General features: G+C 32.6%; 1 long non-coding RNA gene across 1 annotated transcript; it reads right to left on the reverse strand.

Annotated features, from left to right (window-relative positions):
- Window positions 5,007-6,685, reverse strand: LOC108663424. The gene is made up of 3 exons (XR_001929406.1): window positions 6,646-6,685; window positions 5,916-5,989; window positions 5,007-5,046 (listed from the first exon to the last, which is right to left on the reverse strand). It is a non-coding gene; the product is annotated as an uncharacterized LOC108663424 (long non-coding RNA).

The raw sequence follows: 7,723 nt of genomic DNA on the forward strand, positions 1-7,723 counted from the left end.
AAATAAACATCAAGATCAGCAGCCAATATTCCCCTAGAAAATTCGGCATAATGGGTTTCAATGGGAGAAAGTTATTTCTCTAGCTTATTTTTGCTATATTTCAATATAACCTAACTAAAATCACTTAATTCAATTAAAATCAACCAAAACTCAAGCTCAAAGCTCATCCATGGAGGTTTGGCCAGCATGAGTGTCCATATCCACTTTCTAATTTTGCATGGAAATGAGAAAAAAATGCATGGGTAGTGAAAATCACAAGGAAAATCAATGAAATTTACCCTTTTAATGCTTGATTTCTTGATTTCTCTTGATTTTCCCCAAATTTTTCAGCTAGGGCTCTTATTTCTTTTCCCCCTTTTCTCTTCTGGTTTGGACAGCTTGAAGAAGATGAGAAATTTGGAAATTTTGGCCTTTTTAAAGGCTAAAATAATATAATATTATTTTATTTATTTTTTTTGTTTTATTAATTCCTTAAATTCTAGCCATCCATTTGTTTCCAAATTTTCACCATACACTTGTCCCACATATCCATAGCTTAGATAAAATTCTCAGACTTATCCAAAGTCTTGGTGGAGTAATTTATTAAATTTACACTTTTACCTCCGTAAAAGTCAAAAATTACATTTTTACCCCAAAAACTGAAAAACTTCCCATAGACATATTTTTCATCCCTTATACTCATACCATTCTCCAATTTGTCAAATGTGATATAAATTCTCTCAAAATCTCAAATTTTGTGCAGTGAAAAAATTACGATTTTGCCCCTACACTCTAGAAATCACAGTAATTAAATTTTTTCACTGCCAAACCCTCAACATATACTCCAATACTCAAATCATACTCCAATAAGTTAAATGGGACCAAAAAAATCTTTTCTAAAAATTTCCATTTTGTCTCTAGGTGGCAAATGACCATTTTGCCCCTAGATAGTGAAAATTTCGGTTTGACTCCAAATTGATCCTCGAACTCCGAATTATCATTTTCAGTCATCCCTGAACTGTGAAACTCTTAATTTCACCTTAAAATTTCTATTTGAACTAGTTCGAGGCTTAATCGACTTAATGATACCATTAACGGCAATATCGTCTTTTAACGATTTCTCGAAATTCCTAAATATGCAAACATTTGATTGAGCATGTAAATGAAGTCGTAATTATTTTATAGAATAGGGTTTGACAACTGCGGCCTTGGGTCTTTTGAGGCTGTGGCTTTGCTTCGTTGTGCTGCCTTGGTGCAGAAACTGCTGTAGTACCTTATCTTACAACGCGATTTTCTCCTACCTCAAAGCTGATCTGGGAAAAATGGTAAACATGAACGTTGTAGGTTTGCCTCTCAAATTTCCAAAGATCCAATAATCACATTGATTAAATCTCTGTACCTCGAGTTATGCCAGAATTACTGCATCATGTTCAGTGGAAATCTGCACTTAGTCTGTAGTGCATAATTCATCACCATTTAACTTTATGCATTTGGAAACCTACAAAAACAAGGACTAAATCAGTATTGGGTTAGATTAAGACTTTCAACATGAAAATGAACTAGAATTATTTGAATTGAAATAAGTTATCATGCTTTAAACTAATTAACTAAAAACATAAAAACAATATAAAATCAACTTAAAACATAAGGACTTGGCTATTTTAACATCCAAAATGTGGCTAAATAACTCTATATAATAGAGTAATTATAACTATCAAAAAAATAATATGCATATTACTATTAATTTAATTGTGTATAAATAAATATATGACATTATAAATATAATAAATAACCTTCATACAGCTTTAATGTCAAAGTGTAAAAAATACATTCGTACATTCTTTTTTTATAGAAAAACATCCATCAATCATCATCCGAGGAAGTGAACTCCTGTTCTTCGTTCTCATCTTCATCATCATCGATATCGTTTTCATCTTCTTTGTTTAATTCTTCCTCTATCTAGTCGTATTTTCTTTCAACTTCATCGTCTTCATCATGTTCTTCATTATTTTCAACATCCACAAACATATTAACCTTTTCATATTCACCACTAACAAGAATTTTATTATTGTCAAGGTTGATCAAAGTATGATTAAATTGTGAATTAAAGGAAACTTCATCTTCTCAATACACCCTTTTGTTAAGGTCGATCGTTTTCCCATCACTTTGCTCATTATCTGTAATGGGAAATCGACTTCGAGCTTTCATTTTGAGCATTGCCCACCAATCACATTGGTCTCTTCTCTTTGATGGAGACGAAGTGTAGTACAATTGAGTTACTTGTTCGGTTAAAACAAAAGGCTCATTGCTAGCAAGAATCGAGTTGTGTCTAATTTTGACCAACCCATGAACAAGATAGACTTGAAGACCCTTGTCGATATCAAACCAATGGCATTTGAACAACACGACTTGTTTGTTGACACCAAAGTATTCTAACTCAACAATATTGACCAACAATTCAAAAATGTCACCATTGTAATCATTATAACAACTTCTGTTGATGTAAACATCACTGTTCTTTGTTTTACGATTATGACCATAAATGAAACTTGTATCCATTGATGTAATAATCTTTGAAACACCTTGCCATACGACCAATACTGTGAGACATGTCAACAACATGAAAATCAATTTGACTCACATGTTGGGCGACTTATGAAAATGTTACATGGCTTTCAATTATTTGAAGTATTAAGTTAAAAAAAATCAAATAGACTTATAAAAGATAACTTACATATTCTTTAAACCAATGATGGAATGATGCGTCTGTTGGGATTCAACCTCACACTCAAACATGAAATTAATCAAGAAATTAAAAAATAACAATGCAACAGAAACTAAACTAACATTTAATTAGAGAAACAACCGAATCCCATAAGATCAATATTTATGTTTTTCATGTAATTTTCAAATTAATTATGAACATTCATAAGTTTAAGAGTTACATACCTTGCTCTAGATATTGCAATCAAGAGCCAATTAAATCCAAAAAATGCTTATGGTGAAGCAAGAAACCCTAAGAAGACAATAAGATGGTCAAAACCCTGCAACCAAAGTCTTTACTTCTTCACCTTTAGGATTCGTCAAATCTTCAGCCATCGAAGTGTTTGGCCTCTAACAATAATCCACACAATAACCGAATAAGACCTTCTCAAAGGTAAGATTTTACTTGTGCTAGCAAGTTTTGTTTCTAAAATAAAAAGACAAAAAATTCTTGCCGAATTCTATTTTTGTTAGACAAAGAAAATTATTTTTCTTTTCTTATTTTATGCAACGGCTAAGAACTAGTTGGAGGCTTAAAGTTTTAGTTTGCTAACATAACATATTTATATAGCCAAACTAAGTTGTAACCCTAGATACAACAGTTGTATTTTAATTCAATTAAGTCTTTGTGAGCTTAATTAATTTTTCACTTTATTTTGGTCTATTCCAATTAAGTCCAACTTAATAAATTATCCTTATTTAATATCAATCACATCACTTAATGTGTGTGACCCATTAGGCTTTTAACATGTTGGCAATGTGTGACCCATTAGGCTTCTAACATGTTGGCAATAAATATAAATTCTAGTCAAATATCAATTTGATAATTGATTTATATTTATAAATCATGAGTGGCATCTAGCAATACATCATAACCACCCAAATGTTAGAGAGTCAATTAAAGAATTTGACAAAACCTTTTAGTGATAAGTTTTTCAATGCAATACGGTCCTTTCATCAAATATCCTAGATATGTCATAAAGCAATGCTCAATGTCTGCTTATAACATTCCATATTAGTTCTCATAATTCATGACTAACATTATGAATTTAGGCAACTAACTTTCTTCAAATTCATCATGCTTTGGCCAAAGACTTCATACAGGTTAATCAAGAATCGAGAACAAATGAGATACATCCCCTCATATCACTTGGGGTGATGAATACTTTCTTGACCACTCATTCACCTTCGCATGTTTCATGGTATACCCAAAAACACCTTGTTCAGGCATTTGGTCACCTCCAGACCCATAAAGATGAAATCAAAGTATGTCATTCCCTATACAAAATCACCTAGTGTATCAAGTTTGAGGACTAGTTGCACGACTATCACATGAGAACATATTCCATAGATATTTGAGGGAAGTTGTCACGACCCGGAACCTCCCTCAGGCCCATGACAATTGCCGCGACGTCCCGATTGACACTCATTATCCGGAATGCCAACCGGAACCCCGCAAGGCTTACATATCAATTTCTTTCCTNACAGAAGTACCAAAGGGAGTTCTCATAGCAGGTCATATTCAGTGAACTTGTTCTTTAATAAGCACCCACATGTTATTCTCAAGTATCCCATATACTTTAATCTATGAGATCGATTAATTACTTCTCAAGTAAGGAGGCTTAACATGTACCAGTGTTTAAGCATTGTCAATGCCCTGTCTTGACAATACAATGACTAGGAACAATGTCACGACTCGAAAGTCCCCATCGGGCCCGTGACAACCGCCGCGAGGCCTCGACAGACATTCTTCACCCCGAATGCCGATTGAAACCCCGCAAGGCTTAGCATCAACTTCCGCATCTCCCCGGTGAGCAAAAGTTATTAAATCAAGCATTTCAAAAAAATCATAAGTCATTTTTAAATAAGAACAATAAAATATTATTTTCTGGCTCACAGGGGTATTTTCGTAATTTTTCGTCAAAAATCTCAAAACTTGCTAAAAATGTAGTAGGTAAGCAGAAAATATATATTTAATGATTTAAAAACAAATTAAGTATCTAAAACGTTCATTTGAAAGCAAATTGTTGACAACTAGCACTATTTAAAAATAATAAATAAAATATTCTATTTTCTTATAAAATAAATTTTTATAGAAATATTCGTAAATAATTTTTCGCACATGAAAGTAAAGTAAAAATTGTATGAATAGAAATACAGATACCCAAAATATAAGTTTTGATCTGCAATGACACGTGGGCTCTAATTGACCAAGAGGATGTAAGACTGTGAACTCTTACTTTCTATAATGCAGTTCTGAGCTTAGTTCTCGTCCTACTCGACTATCTACAAACTGTCCTGAGCCTGAAAAATGTATAGGAAGAAGGGGTGAGATTTTATAATCCCAGTGAGTAAACAGATACCATCTAAAGTATCTAAAGTCGAGTAAATGGAGACAATTAAAATAAATCATCATACCGTAATTTCATTACCTTTCAGCTCATTTCAACCAAATAAAATCAATCCATATAAATCAAGTAATCAACTTGGCTTATGAATTTCTTAAAACTTTGGCTCGTGCCAAAACTCATACTCGGTGATACCTTACGCAGGGCATCCAACCGAGTCCGCCAAGGCTGTTAAAATTTTGTATACACTTAAAATATATTTTTAGTTTGAGAAAAATACAGTCGTTCCTTAGCGTTGGCTGAGTTCTCCTTCACGTGGTGGTTTGGCGTGAAGTGAACCCTAAGCTTTACCCCAGGAGATACCCTACGCGCCTCTTCATTCGAGGTAATAATATAATGGAGTTTACCGTGCCCCTCTAATAGGCTAGTCCACGGAACCTCCTCTGCAGTAAATAATTAATATATAATCCACCAATCAATAAAATTCATTCTAGCATGACATGGTAATTTATCGCAACCTAGCCTCTCAAGGCTGAATACACAGTATAAATAATTCTAACACCAAAATCAGTTTAGCCATTCATGCTCATTTATTATCATAAGCCATTCAATTCAAAACCATAAATTTGCAACACAAACTAGCAGTCTCCAATTACTCTATTTTCAAAACCAATATTTGATTTTTCAGAAAATTTATAAAATCATTTTATAAAATTACAATTTCTCTTAAAACATAGCAATTTACCATTTAAACCCATTTTCCATGAAATCACATAGTTGTATAAAACTACTCTAGATAATTAAGATGATAATAAGTTCACTCACAGTATTAGGAGTAGAAATACTCCTATCTTCCACCCTCGGGTGCAGTCTCTTACCCAAAACAATTGACTCACCACCTATCCATAATCTATGACACAAAATTCAATAAATTGTGTCAATTTATCATAAATTATTTCAGGCTCTTATCCATGCGTATGCACTAGATAGGATTTGAAATGTTTAAACAATCGCTTAATTGCAGTGTCTAACCTAACTCGCCTATACACGGTGTAAAGTCCTAAAATCCCCAATTCGACTCCAATTCCATCCATTTCAATTTCAATTATCCAATTATATCCACAATACCTCAATGACTGTGAATTTGGTCCAATTTATCAGTCCGGACTATAAATTACGCTTTTACCCCTAGTGGGTAAAAATTTCAATTTATTGCACCGAAAATTCCCATTTAATTTCCAACCTCATAATTCATCATTTTTCCACCCAATTCTCTTAAAATAAAGTCAACCTCATCCTCACATACCATTGGCTAGATTCGGCCTAGAGAAATTCATGGAGAAGATAAATATTTTTCTTGTTGTTTTACTCATAAACATGCTAAACTAACACTAAACACTAACATAGCTCAAAATCAAATTTATCTAACAACTTTCTCTCTCTAAACCCATATGACCAGAATTCAAATCATCCTCAAATCACATGATTCAACCATGAAAAATGATGGAAAATGCATGGGAAAGGTAAAGCACAAGACAAATTTAAGAAATGTTACCTTTTTTCACTTGATTTTTGAATTTCCACCTATTTTCCCTTTAAATTTCTTAGCTAGGGTTTTATTTTCTCCTTTCTCTCTCTTGTTTCTTGCTTGGCCGAATGTTGAAGAAGAAGAATGGGTGGGCTGATTTTTTTATGCCTTTTTTATTGTTTAATGAAATAATATTATTTTATTCATATTTTAAATATTTTATTAATTCATTTTTTTTTCTAGCCATCCATTTGTCCTACTTTTTCCACCATGCATTCCCTTTGACTTATCCAAGTCTTAAGTGAAATTTCCAGATTTTTCCAAAGTTTTGGTGGAGCAAAATTTTCAAAATTACACTTTTACCCCCGAACTTTTCAAAAATTACATTTTTGCCCCAAAAATTGAAAATTTGCCATAATGCATAATTTTCACTCCTCATACTCATTTCACACTCCAAATAATTAAATTTGATCAAAATCCTTTTAAAAATTAAATTTTTGATTCCGAGTGGTAAAATTACCATTTTACCCTTTTACTCTAAATTATACCGAAATTAAAATTTTTCACTTCTAAACCTCAAATCTTACTCCAATAAGTCAAATGGGGCCAAAAATCTTTTCTAAAAATTATCATTTTGTCCTCAGGTGGCAAATGACCATTTTGCCCCTAGATAGCGAAAATTTCGATTTGACTCCAAATTGATCATCGAACTCCGAATTGCCATATTAAACCATTCTGGGACATTAAAATTCTTAATTTCATTGTAAATTCTCTATTTGATCTAGTTCGAGGTTGAAATCAACTTTGTTGTACCTCTAGGTACAATACCGACTTTTGTAAATTTTTCGGGACTCTCCTAGCATGCAAACATGCTATCCATCACGTGTATGTCATGATAAATATTTTTATAGAGTCGGGCTTGTCATCTTCTCCCCCACTTGAATCAATCATATGATCTTTCTTCTTGATTGACTTTGACATCCGGCTAAATATTAATATTTTAATATTATTTTATTAATAAAATATTATTTTATTCTAAAAATTTTATCTTGTCTCCTTGGTACCCAAAATACCTTATTATGCCTCACTTGACTTCCAAATCGCC

Source organism: Theobroma cacao, chromosome 9, assembly GCF_000208745.1.
Source record: "Theobroma cacao cultivar B97-61/B2 chromosome 9, Criollo_cocoa_genome_V2, whole genome shotgun sequence".
NCBI lineage: Eukaryota > Viridiplantae > Streptophyta > Magnoliopsida > Malvales > Malvaceae > Theobroma > Theobroma cacao.